General features: G+C 40.9%; 1 protein-coding gene across 2 annotated transcripts in view; it reads right to left on the reverse strand.

Annotated features, from left to right (window-relative positions):
• Positions 1-17,551, reverse strand: part of bsk (mitogen-activated protein kinase dJNK) — a 242,262-nt gene extending 224,711 nt beyond the window's left edge. Inside the window, exon 1 of one of the 2 annotated variants that reach the window (XM_069315810.1) lies at positions 17,287-17,551. The gene's annotated coding sequence lies outside the window, so the exon portion shown is untranslated. The remainder of the gene's footprint in view (positions 1-17,286) is intronic. The other variant, XM_069315811.1, reaches the window with a different exon arrangement.
• Positions 17,552-20,245: the final 2,694 nt, after the last annotated feature.

Here is a 20,245-nt window from a genome sequence, read left to right on the forward strand (position 1 = left end):
AAAGCGCTCGCGGAACGCCAGGCGAGTGTCTTACCACTACACCACGGAGACTGGTGAACGGAGACGCATCATCTTCTAATGTGTGGTTTAAGTATTCATATCTTCAACCACGTTATTGTGACTCATCGTCTGCCTACTTCTATTATGTTACCTGGTAATTGGTTCCACAAATAAAGAACCCTGTTTCCAAACCTCTTATCTTTTTTAATCAGTCGTTCATATGGCACTGTAACACACGTTGTGCCGAAGTCAACGTTCACATCACCACAAACCTTTCTACCATCAACTGCCTCAATTATTCTGGAATTGAATGATAGCAAATTTGTCAAACAAGAGAATCATTAATTTATTTTGTTAGAAGATGAAGACAAATGGTTTTTGCAATTATCGATTCAAGCATCTCCCCCGCCCCCTTTTGGACGTTAAGCTAAGGCCGATAGTTCGACGCAAGTGATCTATCTCCTTTCTTGAAAAATTGGTACCACATTAGCAACCTCCACGACGCTGGCACTGCCTCAATAATGATTTATTAAATATGGTAGACAATGGCTCACAAAGCTCCTCTTTGCAGACTTTAAGCTCCTTGGCAAACACTTCGTCTGGCCCTGGGGATGTGTTTGGCTTGGGGCTTTTTCCATTTGTTTAATAGCATCCTCCCTGGTAACTATTAAACTAGTCAACCTGTCTTCTTCGACGCCAATATAGACTTGTTTGACTGAAGGCATAATGTTAAATTCTTCCTTAGTAAATACAGACAAAGTATTTACTGAAAATACTGTTCATCGCCGTCATGAACAGTTATCTGACCTGTCAGTTTTTAATAACATACCTAATCTTTCCCTAATTTTTGTTCGATATAATTTAATGATAAAAGTTTTCATTGTATTATATATGATTGCGATTTCATGTTATTTGAGTCAAAACGACCATAGAAATTTGATCAAACTAATCTATCTGAACCTCACATAAACTAGCATAATTAAGTCATTATATCAAGTTCCTAATATATTATTATTGTTAGAAAAGAACCAACTTTGAAACAAAATATTTTAAAACACCGAAAATTGTTCTGACCATTATGCAAATTAGGGCCTTACATACTAGGCCAAGTAGTGTAATTCTGGCTATTACGCACCATAATTTATATAAAATAAATTTTATTATATATATATATATATATATATATATATATATATATATATATATATATATATATATATATATATATATATATAAAAGTTTGTGAGGGTACCACCTCTGGTGCCAATGTGGGGACCCATAGCCTCGGCGAAGAAAATAAAAAGTATTCAGAGGAGACCTTGTGGTTTCTCACTGAACACTAATATTATCTTCTACCACCCCCATTCTTTTGTATGTACACATATATATTTACTTTATTTGAACTTTGTTACAAAAAAGGAGTTACATATGGGTTACAAAGATAGGTTGTCATAGGTTGTCGAGTTCCTCCAGCTCCTCAGGATGGCGGGCAGGAACCCTGGATGCAGTGCGCATTTCCCCTCTGTATCGCCACACTGAGGCGCTGGAAAAGAAAGCTTGCAGCTCTCGGGTCCCTTGTTGTTTCAATGAGCCTAGAACCCAGTTCCTTCAAAAAACTGGTAGCACTTTTACCCCAAGCGCCGAGTGTCTCAGAAGCGATGGGGACAATATATATATATATATATATATATATATATATATATATATATATATATATATATATATATATATATATATATATATATATATATAATATTTAGTTTATTTTATATTTAGTTTTCCGTTTTACACCGAGGTTTATATTAGTTTTTGTATAATAATACCTAGTTTAGATTTGATTAGTTTAGGTTAGGCTAGGTTATTTAAACTAGGCTGTTTGAATAAGCTAGATTAGCTAAACTAGGCTACTTAAGCTATGTTAGGGTTTGATAAAAGTTAGGCTAGCCTATGTGTAAGGTTAGGTTTGACCAGTTTTAACACAATGTGTGATGCAGTGTAGGAAATATGTCTTAAAAATGCAGACCACTTGCTCTAATAACTCCCCCTATAGCCTTCCCTTTACCTCTCCCTTTTTACTCCAATTACCAAAAATTTAACCAAGCTTCCTTAATTTATAACATGAATTCTCATAGCCTGGACATTCAAATTAATGTGTCAATTAAAAGACAAATTTAACCATTTGTGAAGAAAGACATGGAACTTTTGTTGACAAATTGTGGTGTGGCTGGCAGTGATGAAGCGACGCCTACCACCACTCACGCCAGAGGTACAACCGCCAGCCCCCTACCACCACTCACGGCAGAGGTACAACCGCCAGCCCCCTACCACCACTCACGGCAGAGGTACAACCGCCAGCCCCCTACCACCACTCACGGCAGAGGTACAACCGCCAGCCCCCTACCACCACTCACGGCAGAGGTACAGCCGCCAGCCCCCTACCACCACTCACGCCAGAGGTACAACCGCCAGCCCCCTACCACCACTCACGCCAGAGGTACAACCGCCAGCCCCCTACCACCACTCACGCCAGAGGTACAACCGCCAGCCCCCTACCACCACCAACCCGTTCTCGCAAATTTAATAAGTCAATATTGACTTATTAAATATGTGCATAGGTGACATACTAAACATAATAGATACCCTTAAAAAGATTCATAGAAAACACCGACCTTACCTAACCTTGTTAGTATCTTAAGATAAGCATCTTATTGCTTCGTAATTACAATTATTACCTAACCTATAATAGGTATAAGTTAAGTAATAATTGTAATTACGAAGCAATAAGATGCTTATCTTAAGATACTAACAAGGTTAGGTAAGGTCAGTGTTTTCTATGAATCTTTTTAAGGGGTATCTATTATGTTTAGTATATCACCTATGCACGTAGTTAATAAGTCAATATTGACTTTACGAATTTGCGAGAACGGGTTGCCACCACTCACGCCAGCCCCCTACCACCACTCACGGCAGAGGTACAGCCGCCAGCCCCCTACCACCACTCACGCCAGAGGTACAACCGCCAGCCCCCTACCACCACTCACGCCAGAGGTACAACCGCCAGCCCCCTACCACCACTCACGGCAGAGGTACAACCGCCAGCCCTCCTTGGTACCTCTACACCAAGACCTTCGCGCTCTCCCTTGGTACTGTCACCACTTCTTTCCCTTGATACCACCGCCTCATTTCCTCCCGGGTTTAAGATAAATTAGCGTTTGATAAATAAAGTTTAATCCTTTCACCCCTGAACATGACATTATATCCAACACGACGCTAGGTTCTGGTGACGGGCGAGAAGAGACGGGGTGACGGGCGAGAAGAGACGGGGTGACGAGTTTTCTCACTTAATCATCCTGAAGCTTTGAACGTTATCGTCTGATTTAATCACACACGACATGTTGGCAATCTTTCACACTTGGCTGAGCCGTGAGGCATCTCGTCTCGCCCTGATATGAAACACGATGTTAAGATAAAAAGCTCTTGCTAAATATGTATGTGTTGAGAGAGCACACATTCCTAGCAACTGCCACAATTTGCCAAGTTGTGAGGCCAGAGGTGTGAGCCAAGCGCACTTCTATATGACAACCCTGTCAGCCGCTCCACAACTACCTCCTCTTCAAACACTCATAGAAATCTGTTATCCCTTACATCTTAAAACACATCTTACGCAAATATCATTAACAAAAAAGGGTTCAAAGACACACTACTAAGACTGCACAAGCTACTATGTGGCTTACGGAACTTCAAAACAAGAGCTACGAGAAGAGGCTTGAGGCGCCAAATATGCCAAAGCTAGAAGACAGAATTAAAAGAAGAAGTATGTTTACCACATAAACAGTGACAAGCAACGCACTTGACGAAGATAATTTTTGCAAACCTGCAACTTCAAGAACAATACAGATATAGATTCAAGCTAAGGAAACAATACGAAATTTCTCTTTTGCAGAGCCAAATACTTGGGCTGGAAGGTAAAGCGACGGTCTCGCTTCTTGCAGGTCTGCGTTCAATCCCTGACCGTCCAGGTGGTTGGACGGTCGGGGATTGACCGCTGAATGATGCCTGATGATGGGATGGTACAGTGGGGATTCCTCCCCCCCCCCCGTCCCATCCCAAATCCTTATTCCTTTCCCATTGCATATAGTCCTAATGGCTTGGCGCTTTCCCATAATAGTTCCTTTTCCTTCTCTTGTAGAGGTATTGACGGGTGGAAGAATTTAAATAAGATAGATTAGATAGGAAAAATTATTAGTACTGTAGCTCGAAAGCGTTATTTTCCTAATAATCTTTGTCATATAAGAACATAAGAAGAAAGGTAACGGCAGAAGGCTTATTGACACACGAGGCAGCTCCTATGGGCCTATGAGGGCTACTCTAGCGCGGGAGACATCTCCCGCCACGCAGGGTGCAGTCGCACCTCCACAGATTTCCAGCATCATCTATTGATACTGGTAATGGCTCAAAAGGACCACCACTTACGGGCTATTCATGCCCGTGCCACCTTTTGGGTGGCTTAATCTTCATCAATCAATCAATCGGCTACTCTAGTGTTCGATTGAACACTGGGCGTAGCTCTCATCCTGTAACACAACCTGTCCTTATCAACGAAGATCAAACCCTCTTTCATTCAGCCGTCTAGTCCCCCCCCCCCCCCGCTCCCGTTTATGAATGAAAAACGCTTTGCACCCAACTGATGGACGTCCTGTCGTCCTCTATTCCAATCGCAAGTCTATAAATGTTTCACCCACATGAGGCATTTACAGACCACCACATAAAACACACAATTTGCCAAGAGAACCAAAACTCTTAACATTTGCTTAACTATACATTGAATTTTATTAAATAATAACATTAATTTATACAAGAACAAGTCTGTCGACGAGTCACAAGGTGGCTGAAGGTTTGATGACCAAACCGCACACCAGGAGACGAAGAACGACATCTCGGTACATCATGGACCATTATCAAGTATCACATACGAATTGATAATGGTCCGGGACGGACCGAAACATTATCGTTTCTTCGTATGTGGTTTGGTCATCAAGGAACAAGCCTATTTTTATTTCACAGTACTGTACATTAAAATTGATGAACGCATCTCTAGGGACGGTCGCTGCTCTACCGAGCCTGGGGTCAGATTCACAAAAGCACTTACGCAAGCACTTACGAACCTGTACATCTTTTCCCAATCTCTGGCGACTTTGTTTACAATTATTAAACAGTTAATGAGCTCCGAAGCACCAGGAGGCTGTTTATAACAATAACAACAGTTGAATTGGGAAGTTTCATGCTTGTAAACTGTTTAATAAATATAACCAAAGCCGTCAAAGATTGAGGAAAGATGGACACGTTCCAAAGTGCTTGCGTAACTGCTTTCGTGAATCTGGCCCCTGGCCTCAGGATAGGTTGCACCACCACCAGCGACGACACAGCTCAGAAAGCTCCAGGATTATCTTATCATTACCTAGATTGTAGTGCAGGATAAAGGTGTGTACATGGTGTCCCAGATACTAAAATATACACCAAAGTCTGTAATAGGAAAGTGAAGTTACAAATATTGAAGACAAAAACGATATACAAACCTGATAAACTTTGAGCAAGCGCTACCAGAAGCAGACGACAATCAACAGTAGCAGACTTGACTCAACCTGTTCTCTCAACAAGAAAATTTCGAAGGTTTAACTGAAGAACAAATAAGAAGGGTTGCTTGGCTGGTTAGTGATTTGCTAAAGATTCATGAAGCAACATTTTTTACTCTATGTACAGTGAATGAAAATCTTTTAAAGTAAAATTGTCCTTCTACAAAGTATTTTGCAACAACAGAAGTAAGTTACTGGCTTGACTGATATGGTAAGGAGGCAGGACCAAATTAAGGTTCTAGTGAAAAAAGAGACTTGGGAAAACAAAAGAGACGAATTTAAAGAAGTTAAACAGAAAGATAGATATATTTTGAGAAAACGTGTATTAAAGCTAGCCAAAATTAGGAGTTCGGCAACAAATTCCTGGGTAACTCTGATGGAAGAAGTTACTAAAGGATAAGAAAAGTGTAAAGAGGAAATAAATGAAACATGCACAAGTCGTGAAGGAGAAAAACAATCCAAGAAGTATGTTTGGAAGTCAAACACAAATGAGCAGTCAGGAACTGACAATAAACAAGCAATTGGGTAAGAACTTGTAGCGAGTAATCCTTATACTCGCTCCATTATCTCATTATCTTAATGGCGTAACTAATTAGCACTAACTACACAAGCTATAATACTATCCCTAATTACTGGTAACAGTTCTCACATCCTCCTATCCTAGTAGAGAAAGGTGAGGTGTAGTCACCAAATATAAGGAAGCGATATCAGAATAGACAACCACACCATCTGGTCACCATTTGATCCTGGAGACATCTCCCGTCACGCAGGGTGCAGTCGCACCTCCACAGATCTCCAGTATCATCTATTGATACTGGTGATGGCTCAAAAGGGGCCACCACTTACGGGCTATTCATGCCCGTGCCACCTGTTGGGTGGCTTCATCTTCATCTTAACACATTCACAAGGGAGACATCTCCCGTCATGCAGGGTGCATTCGCACCTCCACAGATCTCCAGTATCAGCTCCTGATACTGGTAATGGCTTAAAATGGCCACCACTTACGGGCTATTCATGCCCGTGCCACCTTTTGGGTGGCTTAATCTTCATCAATCAAGAAGATATGCCACACTTGGTCCGGGAGACATCTCCCGTCACGCAGGGTGCAGTTGCGCCTCCACAGATCTCCAGTATCATCTTTTGATACTGGTAATGGCTCGAAAGGGCCACCACTTACGGGCTATTCATGCCCGTGCCACCTCTTGGGTGGCTTAATCTTCATCAATCGAATAGACAACAGTACAATTTCCAGTCAAGACTGTAGCACTCGGCGTAGGCAGTTCTAATCGACCCCAAGACGCTACAGCTTCGACACAACAGGCAGCAGACTAGGACCCCATCCAGCTACAACGCTCTCCCACAGAGCTCCGCGACTCTGGCCCACACTCAGCTCTCTGCTCTGCTCCAAGCTCCGTCTCAACATCTATGACACTGCTGTATCCAGGACTATTAAATAAATATGAAACTCACTAAACACTGTATCTAACCTACCCAACAACGTAACATAATCGTACGTTACAAACTGGTTACCAACAGTAAATTAGTACTGAACACTTGATAGAAGTCTATAATAATCTTTGGGTGTTTAGGAGGCGGCGATATTATCTAGAATGGAAAGAACAGCAAAAGAGGAAAACAAAATTTAGAAAATAGTAGATTCAGGCAATGGCCTCTCAAACAAAGGAAAATCATTGATTTTTAGAGTACTGTATAGGCAAATATGTAAAAGGTAAGACTCGCCACATAAGGGTGACGTTAAATGGAGTGAATCAAATGACAGAAGTACTGTATTTGGTACTTCTGCCAGAAGCTAGTGAGATGGTACTTGGGAAGCCGGTGAGATGGTACATGAACAGACAACACAAACGAGGAAAGGGGGGGGAGGCAGGCGCACCGCTCCTGTGCCAGGTAAGTTCACTATGGGCTCATCATAGCCTGTGCTACTTGCCCTGCTCCTGTGCCAGGTAAGTTACGGGCTCACCATAGCCCATGCTACTTGGAACTTGTTCCGAGTAGCTGAATCTATAACAACAACAACGAGGAAAGGGGGAGTGAAAGGCAAAGAGGGAGGGAATATACTCCTGAAAATGCTAAATACTAACATAGCGTAAGGTAAAATAAAAAAATGTGGTTAAATTATATGATACAAGCCCAAGATGCCAGATAGTTACACAAGCAGACAAAACTGCAAGTAAAAATTTTAAATAGGGTGGTATTCCAAATGGCCTTCACCATTTGGAGACATGATGAAGATCGTGAAGGTGGAGGAACCACTAAAGGCAGGATAATTATTACTTGACAACCTTCAAGAAGTAGACATAATGCCAATGAAGATCTCCAATCAGAATAAACTGATGGCCATTACTGCCTACAGTCCAACAAGCAACACATGGACTAAAGAACAACTAAATGACAAAAGAGAGGGGCCCTTACAATAAAGATCAATACATCATTATTAGTGAAAATGAGATCCAGCATGTTCTCCTTCCTAGTTGGTTCTACTATTTGCTGGTTTATGGCAAATCCGTCGCACATCCGTCGCAAGTCATTTGCATGTGACTGTTCATTTAGGCTGCGTCCCAAAATTCTCTCTGATACAACTGTATTAGCTGGTGTCTTCAACCTATGGCACCTGAAGTGGAAGTCCCCAAGCTGGATGATGTTTGGTGCTGGATTTGTGAGGTTTTCTAAGCAGTGTTCTATTTTCATTAGTTGTTCTTTAAACTGCTGATGATTTGCCTCCAGTGACTTGTATACAAGGACAATAACTACATTTAAGATCTTTATTTTGATTATCAGCACTTATATTGGCAATTTAAGTGATTCATTATCCATATAAGGAACTAATAATGGTTTTCTAAAAGCTTTGAAAGTCATTAGTTTATACCAAGTAACCAAAATAATGCATGCCTTGTTTCACTATATTTGCAAAGCATAATCAAGGGCTAAAAAAAAATTCTAATCAAGGGTTAGAAAAATGCAAGTGGAAATGTATCAAAGAAATATATCACAAATACTGATATGAAATTTTCCAATAAATTAACTCTGTATTTTTACAATTTAATAATACAGTACCTACTGTACTTTTAATAACCCATTTACAACATTATATTTACAACTACAATACTTTTCATAGCACAAAGCTGTTGAGAAGAATGTTTATCTGATAATACACTGGTAAGTGCTCTTCAGTATTTGCTAGCACAAGATGAAAAATAAGTACATAAGGATATACAGCACTTCCACAAACATTTTTATTTGCCAACATTCAGGGTATAATAAACATGCAAATCTAACAAAATGCACTTCATAGATGGCCTCTTACATGAGGCAAATGCAGGTGTTTACAGCCCTAATGGAAATTCACACCAAGGACTACCACGATTGTGAAATATGGATTTACGAGTACAATCTTTTCAGATATGACAGGAAACACAGGCTACAGGGTGGGGTCAGCCTGTACATCAAGGACACACTCATCTGCACTGAGCTGCTAAACACCCCAAACGATATGGTGGAAGTGCTGATAATCAAAATAAAGATCTTAAATGTACAGTAGTTATTGTCCTTGTATACAAGTCACTGGAGGCAAATCATCAGCAGTTTAAAGAACAACTAATGAAAATAGAACACTGCTTAGAAAACCTCACAAATCCAGCACCAAACATCATCCAGCTTGGGGACTTCCACTTCAGGTGCCATAGGTTGAAGACACCAGCTAATACAGTTGTATCAGAGAATTTTGGGATGCAACCTAAATGAACAGTCACATGCAAATGACTTGCTACGGATGTGCGACGGATTTGCCATAAACCAGCAAATAGTAGAACCCACTAGGAAGGAGAACATGCTGGACCTCATTTTCACTAATAATGATGAATTGATCAGGAACATAAAGATTATAAATACCTGTTACTCAGATCACAACTTAATTGAAGTTCTGACAAGCATGGGGAATAGACCATTCAATACCCATCCCGATTCCCGGTGGAGGAGATTTGAGCAAATTCAATCTCAATAATAAACAGATAAACTGGGAGCAAATAAACCAAGACTTCACTAATAATAAAGCTGGGAAGAACAGCTAGAAAATGCAAACCTGAACCAGTGCCTGGAAAAAAGTAAGCTCAGTAGCACTAGAAATATGCTCAAACCACAAACCCCTAAGGAAAAAAAAAAAGATGAGATGCAGATTGGAACGCGAACGTCATTCCCTCTATAGGCAAAGAAAACGAATCGTGGAACAACTGGAGAGTTGCACCCTATCTCAAGAACGGCAAAAAAGGTTAGGTAGCGAAATAGAAACAATTGAACTAAAGTTACAAGAATCATACAAAACCCATGAGAGGCAAAGAGAGCAAAAGGCCATCAGTGAAAGAGAGAAATCCAAAATATTTTTTTCTTATACAAAAATCAAGATAAAAAACTACATCTAATATCGGGTCCCTGCGAAAGAGAGATGGAACTTTCACAGATGACAACAAAGAAATGAGCGAAATACTGAGGAATCAGTACGACTGTTTTCAGGGAGCCACTAAACACACTAAAGATTGATAACCCAAATGAATTTTTCTTGGATATGATACAAACATTAAATCATATATCAGATGTCACCCTATCCCCACTGGATTTTGAAGAAGCCATAGACAGTATGCCTATGCACTCTGCACCAGGCAATGATTCTGGAACTATATTCAAGAACTATAAAAAAAACACTACCAGTATTGCAGGCCCTTCACATTCTTTGGAGACAAAGCCTAGATACTGTACTGGCTTTATCCCTGACATATTAAAAACAACAGAGATAGCACCACTCATAAAGGAGGAAATAAGGCAGAGGCAAAAATATTGCAGACCAATAGCACTAACATCGCACATCATAAAAATCTCCTGAGTGCTAAGAAGTAAGATCACAAAATACATGGAATCACAGCATCTCCATAACCCCGGACAACATGGTTTCAAAACAGGGAGCTCTTGCCTATCACAGTTGCTGGACCACTATGACATGGCATTAGATGCCATGGAAGACAAAAAAAATGCTGATGTAATTTACACAGATTCGCAAAAGCCTTCAACAAATGTGACCATGGTGTTATTGCACATAAAATGCGTTCAAAATGAATTACTGGAAAAATAGGCAGATGCATCTACAATTTCCCAACTATTAGAACCCAATGCGTAATAGTCAAAATAAAATCCAGTCCATCAACAGTGAAGACCTCAGTCCCCCAGGGTACTGTGCTTGCTCCAGTACTTTTTCTCATCCACATATCGGACATACATAAGGACACAATTTATAGTACTTTATCATCCTTTGCAGATGACACTGGGATTTTTATGAGAGCAGATAACAGAGGACATGGCAAACCTCCAATCAGACGTAAATCAGGTCTTTCTATGGGCTACAGAAAATAATATGGTGTTTAATGAAGTTCCAGCTCATGCGCTACGGAAAAAAGGAAAATATAAAAATGGAAATCACGTACAAATCGTGTCAAATCAAGTCAAATCATAACATAGAACAAAAAGGCAATGCAAAGGCTTTAGGTGTATTCATGTCGGAAGACCTTATATTTAAAGAACACAATAAAGTAGCCGTGACAACTGCAAGAAAAATGACAGGTTGGATAACAAGAACCTTCCACTCTAGAGATGCTATACCGATGATACTTTTCAAGACGCTAGTGCTCTCTAGAGTGGAATACTACTGCACAATGACAACCCCTTTCATAGCTGGAGAAATTGCTGACCTGGAGAGCATGCAGAGATCCTTTACTGCTAGAATCCACTCAGTGAAACATCTAAACTATTGGGACTGACTAAAGAGCCTAAATCTGTATTCTCTTGAATGCAGACGGGAGAGATACATAATAATTTACACATGGAAAATAGCAGAGGGGCTGGTCCCAAACCTGCACACAGAAACATCACATGAGACCAGAAGGTATAGTAGAATGTGCAGAATACCCCTGTTGAAAAGCAGAGGTGCAACAGTTACTCTGAGAGAGAACTCTATCAACATCAGAGGCCCGAGACTGTTCAACACGTTTTCACTACACATAAGGGGCATAACTGACCGATCCCTCACAGTGTTCAAAAGAGAATTTGACAAACACCTCCAAAGAATACTTGATCAACCAGGCTGTGACTCATACGTCAGGCTGCGAGCGTCGCGTCCAACAGCCTGCTTGACTAGTCCAGCAACAAGGAGGCCTGGTCGCCAAGCCCTGAAATCACCTCAAGGTAACCTCAAATTAAGATAGGCAATTAGAATGTGGTAAGCAATACTTCTATGATCATAAATCTTATATCTGTGAACACTAGATATCCACATATGTGAGCGAGTACCACAGGGTTCAGTTCTTGGACCGGTAATGTTCATTGTCTACATAAACAATCTACCAGATGGAATACAGAATTATATGATCATGTTTGATGATGATGCTAAGATAATAGGGAAGATAAGAAACCTGGATGATTGTCATGCCCTTTCAAGAAGACCTGGACAAAATAAGTATATGGAGCACCACTTGGCAAATGGAATTTAATGTGAATAAATGCCATGTTACTGAATGTGGAATTGGAGAACATAGCCCCACACAACCTACAAATTATGTGAGAAATCTTTAAAGAATTCCGACAAAAAAAGGATCCAGGGATGGTTCTAGATAGAAAATTGTCACCTGAGGACCACATTAAGAACATTGTGCGAGGAGCCTATGCTACACTTTGTAACTTTGGAATTGCTTTTAAATACATGGATGGAAAAATACTTAGAAATTGTTCACGACTTTTGTTAGACTAAAGCTGGAATATGCAGCGGTTGTATGGTGCCCATATCTTAAGAAGCACATCAACAAACTGGAAAGACATGCCACTAAGTACCTCCCAGAACTGAAGGACAAGAGCTACGAGGAGAGGTTAGAGGCATTAAATATGCCAAAACTAGAAGATAGAAGAAAAAGAGGCGTTATGATCACTATGTACAAAATAGTAACAGGAATCGATAAAATTGATAGGGAGAAATTCCCGAGACCTGGAACTTCAAGAACAAGGTCATAGATTTAAACTAACGAAACAAAGCTACCGGAGAAATATAAGAAAATTCACTTTTGTAAACAGAGTGGTAGACGGTTGGAGCAAGTTAGGCGAGAAGGTGGTGGAGGCTAAAACCATCAGTAATTTTGAATTGTTATACGTACAAAGAGTGCTGGGAAGACGGGACACCACTAGCATAGCTCTCATCCTGTTGCTACACTTAGGTAATTACACTTAGGTAATTACTAAAATTAATGCACTATGCTGTATTCTACTGCAGGCTAAAGCTATCACTTCTGAAATCTATTGCTAAAATCAAATACGGTAATTATTATAGAAACTGTACAGTACTGCATAAAGTCTCATATATAGGTTGTAAGTTCAAGTACATGAAAATAATTTGCTGCTGCTGTTTTTGCATATAATATTTACAAATATTTCATATGAAATGTTTTATTTAAACATATTACTCAGGGTTTCTAACTTCATATAAATACATGAATTTATAAAGAATACTGGCTCTGAGTTTTCCGAGAACAAATGCATTTTAAATTTTGTTTCAATGGTCATAAATTTCTATACCTGCATATAGTTTCCTGATGTCAAAGACAGGAAGCCTGTTAAGGTTAATGATTTCCTCCTAGACCAATTACTGATCTTTCCAAAGTTGCAACCCACAACAGTTTCTCCAACTTCTGGGTTCCTCTCCTACTTTCCTGCTAGGTGAACAGAGGCATCTGTTATGATCTGGCCCCTATAGTTGCATGTACGAGCCAGTATTGTATGGAGATCCGAATACCAGATTGTTTACATACATGCTGTAAGGACCCTTAGGTTAATTATTATTGTGATAACATATATTCACACATTACAGGGCTGTGAGAATGGTACTGGGGAAATTAGAGTTAGTTATATAAGCTAGGTTTAAGGAAAGTGTTTTTATGTCTGTAGGGATAGGTAGACATTTTGGCTTCTTATTTGAACATGGTGGGCTGTTAGTCCCTGCCAGATGTAAAATAAGTGGATGCTCCTAGCTAGTTAGATACACTAGCTAGACTACAATAGATACACTTCACTACATTAGATACTACTACACTAAGATCCAAATGAGCCACAGGGGTGTTAGAAAGAATGTTTTCATTGTAAGTAGTTAACAGAGTGAATGCATTAGGCAGTGATATGGTGGAGGCAGATTCCATTCACAGTTTCAAATATAGATAAGATAGAACCCAGTAGGCTTAGGAATCTGAACACCTGTCGATTGACAGTCGAGAGGCGGGACTAAAGAGGCAGAGCTCAACCCCTTGCAAGCACAACTAGGCGAGTACACTGTGGTGATAATTTGTGTAAGTGTATTGTAAAGCTAGGATGTTATATTTATACTAGGAATTGAATGTTGGCAATTTAATATTATATTTAGAGATCAAGTATATTTTTACTGGACGGCGAGTTGGATCGAGCGAGCACCCAGAGTGGTGGGTTGCCGGCCAACTCTGTCTTCTTGTCTGGGAAGGACATCACGGCTGGACGTGGTTAATGAGGCTTCCTCCTTTTTACCTCCTTTCCTCCTCTAGTTTCTCAAGGTTTATTACCAAGATAAATACCTCTCTGTTTACGTGCCACCCTTCTGTTTTAAGGGTGTGTGTATTATCCTGGTTACACACACATCTTGTCTGTGTTACCCTGGTTAGAACCTGGAGATTCATGTAACTAAACCCAGGTCCTGGCCAGAGAAGCATGCGTCTGATATACATCCATATTTAGGGTAAGCGAAACGTAGACTTTACCACTACAAGTAGTTGCTGGTATGTGAATCGAGTCTCCTGCCTATGTGGTGTCATAAGAGTTAACATAAAGTAGATGTGGTAGAGTATCCTGATGTAATTGGGGGTTTAGCATTTTAATAGTGTAAATTTTAACTGGAGTTTATCATCCCCTCCCCCTTTGACTAGGGTTAGGCGATCTGCACCTAGACTGCAGTCTATTGTTTATTAGAATTTCGGGAACTAATTCCCTGTAGGCCGGGCTAGCCTAACCCCTATGTGGTACTCCCAGGTACTCCCAGGCTAGCCTAACCCCCCTCTATGTGGTACTATGTGGTACTATTGGTCCTCTAACAGGTCCCAAATTATAACAGCATCAGGTGTATGGAAACACACACAAAGGCCTTGGCCTGCTCTGGAATCTAATATCAACATCATTTGGTTGCGAGCTGGCTACCATGACCACTGTGCAAAGGTCATCACACAATCCATATTTGTATTACTTGTTAACAATGCAGTAGAGGGGTTATCAAGGCTAAGCACATTTTACATAATGATCAAAACTAGAGTGCCAAAGTTTGTGGCTTGCATAATTATGCAAGCCACTAAAGTCATTAATTATATTTTAAACAAAACTGTCAAATCTAATATAAAACTTTGCATTACTTTTTCTGCCAATCAACAAACATGTACACTTTCAAAGCTGGTTACTCTTAAAACCACACAAAGGTTCAAATGAATATTCCATTCATGTTGTCTACATCATTTAAAATTAACATTGTTATGCCTTACAAACTCACTATACCTTGTACACTGATTGAATCTATCCACATGAAGTGCTTCATACAGCAATGGCCTCGCCTCTTGAAGGATCAGCGATCAGCCCAAGTAGTTGGGCACCATGCCTTCACTACAGCTCAATCCACAATGTATGACAAATATTTTTTCCACCCATAGAGTTATAAACCCATAGAATTTCCTTCCCAATGAAACTGTAAATGCTAAAACATTACTCCAGATGGAAACATCCTCAGGAATAACATGGAAAACCTTCGTACAGGCTGCTGGCTTCCTGCCCCTGTCAAGGCCACTAGACATGCATGTCTAGTGGCCACTAGGTATGTGGGTTGAGTTATTAGTTTAGTAACTGAAATTATAACACTTTAGATCACCACCTAAGCTAAGGTGGTGGTCTAAGGTGAATAATGAACCCTAAGCTAAGGAGTGAACCCTAAACTTAACGAGCGTTGATGTGCTCATACAGTACCGTACCCAATATACTGAACCACAGTCAGGGACAGGACGTCCTGGTCGGCCTAGCCAAGCTCAACATTTTGCTCCCTGTTACCTACCCAGTTAATGACAATACCCCATAAACAATACCCCAACTACACTTTACTAAGTACTGTGCCCATCATGCACCACACCCACAGTTCTACATTATTTAGATACCGGCTCATGGTAACACTGCCATACAGTCTGTTTACATTCACTCCCTCAACCCTCACTAGGTAACCTGCATTTTACAAGCTCTCCATTAATACTCTTTTATATACAGTATGTTTATTTTTTTTACATAAATGAGTATAGCTACTAATGTTTTATACTATATCTAAATAATGCAGTGCCCCCATGGGCCTGAATCCAAATTGCAGTGCCCCCATGGGCCTGAATCCAAATTGCAGTGCCCCCATGGGCCTGAATCCAAATTGCAGTGCCCTCTGTGCCTATATCTAATATACTGTATAAATATTACATATCTAGTTAAAATCACCAGGGAAATTGGGGGACCGTTGACATGCCGCTGGCTTCCTGTCCTCGTAAAGGAAACTAATGTGTTAATGGCCCTCGGGTAAATACACATTTCCTTTAGGCTAGTCAAGAGTTATTATTCCGACGATTCTCTTTTCTCGTTATCGAGAAGTACACAGAATAAATCCTGTATATGAGCCTAACTATAGAAAATTCTATAATGTAGTTAAAAAGATTTTCTCAGTGAAGGAGGCATAAGGAGGATCAAAATACAAGGTAGTGTAATAATCGAGAGGCCCAGTTGGTGGAGGCAACGGTGCTTCACACACAATTACAACCACACAACACTTAAACAATCAAGATATTTGTCAAGACACTCACATAATATCACTGCCATCATTGCTACCAGCACAGTGAGGCGAGTGACTACACAAGTTTTAAGTTTTAGTCTTTAACGTTTTTCCTGCCCGAAACGCTTTGCGTAATAGTGGCTTTAGGCATTGTATGTACCTAGCTCTATCTATAAACCCAGCAATTTTTGTAAAAATCTCTTGTATGTATGTACCTTACCTGAATAAACTATTTATTTATTTATAACCTGTCACAGTGAACTGTCACCACAGGTGTACTGTATAACATAGGTGCAATGGTATTATTGATTGATTGATTGATGTGTTAGGAGGCCCAGCCACCCTTCCCCCGCCGCCTCCCCTCCTCAGTACTAGTGGGTGTTAGCGTGGTGTGTGCACCCGACCTCATAATTAGCCACCAATGAGGGGGTATATACTGTGGTGTGAGCCACAGCCAGTACACGTCTGCCTCCACCACCACAGCTCACCCACCACCACCACACAACTACAACTTCTCACACAGTTATGGTGACAAGCCACAACCACCGAGTCACTCCGATATATACACCCATAAATCCCGCACTTGGCCAAATGGCTCCAATTGTTACATATTGAGTGAGTGAGTGAGTGAGTGAGTGAGTGCGTGTGGGAGAGTAAGGTAGGAGGCAGAGTGTCCCTGGTCCTCCACCAGCACACGCCCACCAACACCCCGCCACACACACACTAACCAACACTGCTATTCATCACCTACCTGACACACACCACTTGACGTGAGAATGTAAATAAAAGGAAATTCACTTGACGTAGCAGACGGCTTTACCACTAACAGCTGAGCCGCCAGGAGACTGACCACCACTTGCCACAAACCTCCCGACTCACTTTCATCACCTCCCTTTTTCTCCACCTATTCCGCCATATTCACCCAAACCGTGCGGCTAAAACAGTAATATTTACTGTAGGTATTGTACTGGATAATTCATGGAGGTTAAAACGAAGCAGTGATGGGTAATATGGGTGAGTAAAATGTGTGTGAGGCGAGCAGCGGCGTGCGTGACGTCATAGTGGGTGCTGCACCCTGGCTGGCCCGCCGCGCACACGCCCGCCAACTTTAAACTCAACTTTAAACACTCACCACCCACCATTGTTAACACCAACACCCCCACACACTCTCAACACCCACCATTGTTAACATCACCACCCCCACACACACTCACCACCACACACTATCACCACCCACTATTGTTAACACCATCCACCATTGTTAACACCAACACCCCCACACACACTCACCACCCACTATTGTTAACACCACCACCCCACACTCTCACCAACACCAACTAGGTCCAGGACTACCTGGACCTGGTCCAGGACAAGCTGCCGCCCAGTTGGGTGGGTGTGGAGCAAGACTAGTAACTGTGTGACTCACTATAGATGTAAAGTGCCTTGTATAGTGACTGTTGTGAGCCTCTTGTTGAATCACTTGTGACACAAAGATTATTGATGTGTGTATTTGTGTGGGTGATTAAATATGTATGTGTATATGTATACGTATGTACATGTATACATGAGTATGTGTACATGTATATATAACATTAATAATTGTGTAACTAGCGTCAAAAGATTGTTATTTGCTTAGCTAAACAAACTAGAGGGTTCAGTTCCTGAACCGATTATGTGCCTCTAATTCTTTACACCACCGCCCACGGGATGGGTATGGGGTGCATAATAAAGACAAACTGAAAGAAATTGAATTCTGATATGAATGCTTCAGTGTCTGCTCGACTTCTTAAATCTCCGTTTAAATTATTCCTTCTTTGTATGGAAAGTCGTGTGTGCTTAAGCATTTCCGTTATTTTTTTCCTTATTTTGTAGTGTCTATGTTGGTCCTCTTTCTGACTTTCCGCAAAGGAACATGCTTCAGAAGTCAGTTTTTCTATTCCTTCTGTAGGATTTTTATTACTTAGAATAGTTTCCCATGAAATGTTTGTAAGTTTCCTGTTTATTTTTTCTCATTCAATCTTTTTATTATTAAAATTGAATTTACTGAATAACCCCTCTCACTTGATCATTGGTTTAGGTCTATTCTGAGTATTGATGTAAATTTGCACTTCAATGAGCTTGTGATATGAGTATGTGGTATCAGAGCTTGTGATATCCCTGATTGTCTTCATTGTTTGTAAAGACCGGATCTAGAATATTTTCGTTCCTAGGTGGCTTTGTTATCTGCTGGATGTGTGAAAAATTGTCACTGAATCTAAGTAGTTCTCTAATCTGTGGTTGGTTATGTCCAGATAGATGTCCTAGTATAATATTATTGTCTGCTATTCTCCATCTTAGACTAGACAGGTTGAAGTCACCTGAGAAGATGGTATCAGTTATTGGCTTTGCCAGATTATTGGTTATTCTCTTATTTTGTTTATCTGTTCTGTGAATTCCTCAGCCGTTGCATCTGGCGGTTTGTATATTAGAATAATAACTAAATATATTTTCTATTTTTACTCCTAGTACTTCTACCACCTCATTTGTAGAGTTAAGGAACTCCGAGCATATAAGGTCTTCTCTAATATACAGACCCACTCCTCCATGTGACCTATTTACCCTATCACATCTGCATAAATTATATTCTGGTATCCAGATCTCATTGTCCAAGAGTTCCCCTGCATGGGGTTCTGAGAAATCTCCAAATACTGCATTTGACTCAGTGAGGAGGCCATTTATGAACGGTATTTTGTTTCATGCTCCTGTTTTTAGTCCTTTTATGTTGACAAAGATGAATGAGGTTACCCTATTTGGGGTAGTTTGACTGGGAGACACTCGGACTGGGCACTGGTCAGAAGTGATTTGTTCTGACCAGTGCTAATTGTTGCAGGGTTGTTGCCTGTCACAGCTGTAGCTCTGTTGTGGGGTGTAATTGTATCTCTGATTCTGGTATGCAAGTGGGTCTTTCAGCCAGATCCATACATGCTCTCTGTTCCAGGAGCTGTTATCACGGCTTCTGCGGATTTGCTCATTGATCCATCACGAGTGTGTGATTACTCTCTGATTATTATTATTATTATTATTCAGAAAATCCATAGTAACCGTGATGAGGATTCGAACTTATGCTGTGGGAGTTCCCACGAACACGCCCTATAGTCAACTAGATCACGACAAAGTCAAAAGGATTGCAACCTGGATTTCTACTGAAATCATGAGGGTTTCCTGGAGCCTGTCCGCCTACAAAAGAACGTCGGTTTTCGCACGTATGCGTTACATAAGGCCAAAAATTGTCGTACTAGAAAATGGAAGTGACTCGCGAAAGTATCAAAGTACTGTCCCATTTTTTTGTTTTAGGTCTTCTAGATTAGTCTGGTAGGTTAGGAGAGGACACTTTAAATTGACGTTTTCTTGACGTTGGGAAACCTTAGGAGGCCGGGCTGTTGCCTGAGGCTTCCACTGAAGCCGGACCACCAGTTTCACTCAATCCCCCGCCCCCCCCCCCCCCTGCACTCTGGCTCTGTCGCCCAGGAATGTTGCAACACCTCAGACTCAGTACACAGTACTCAGTACACAGTAGTCAGTGTACTCAGGTGTTGCAACAACTCTCTCAGTACACAGAGTAATCACACTATCGTGATGTGTCAGTGAGCAAATCCGTGGAGGCCGTGTTGAAGATTCGAACCTATGCGGTGGGTGTTCCCAGGCACACGCCCTAGTCCACTAGGCC

This window comes from Procambarus clarkii, chromosome 82 (genome assembly GCF_040958095.1).
Source record: "Procambarus clarkii isolate CNS0578487 chromosome 82, FALCON_Pclarkii_2.0, whole genome shotgun sequence".
NCBI lineage: Eukaryota > Metazoa > Arthropoda > Malacostraca > Decapoda > Cambaridae > Procambarus > Procambarus clarkii.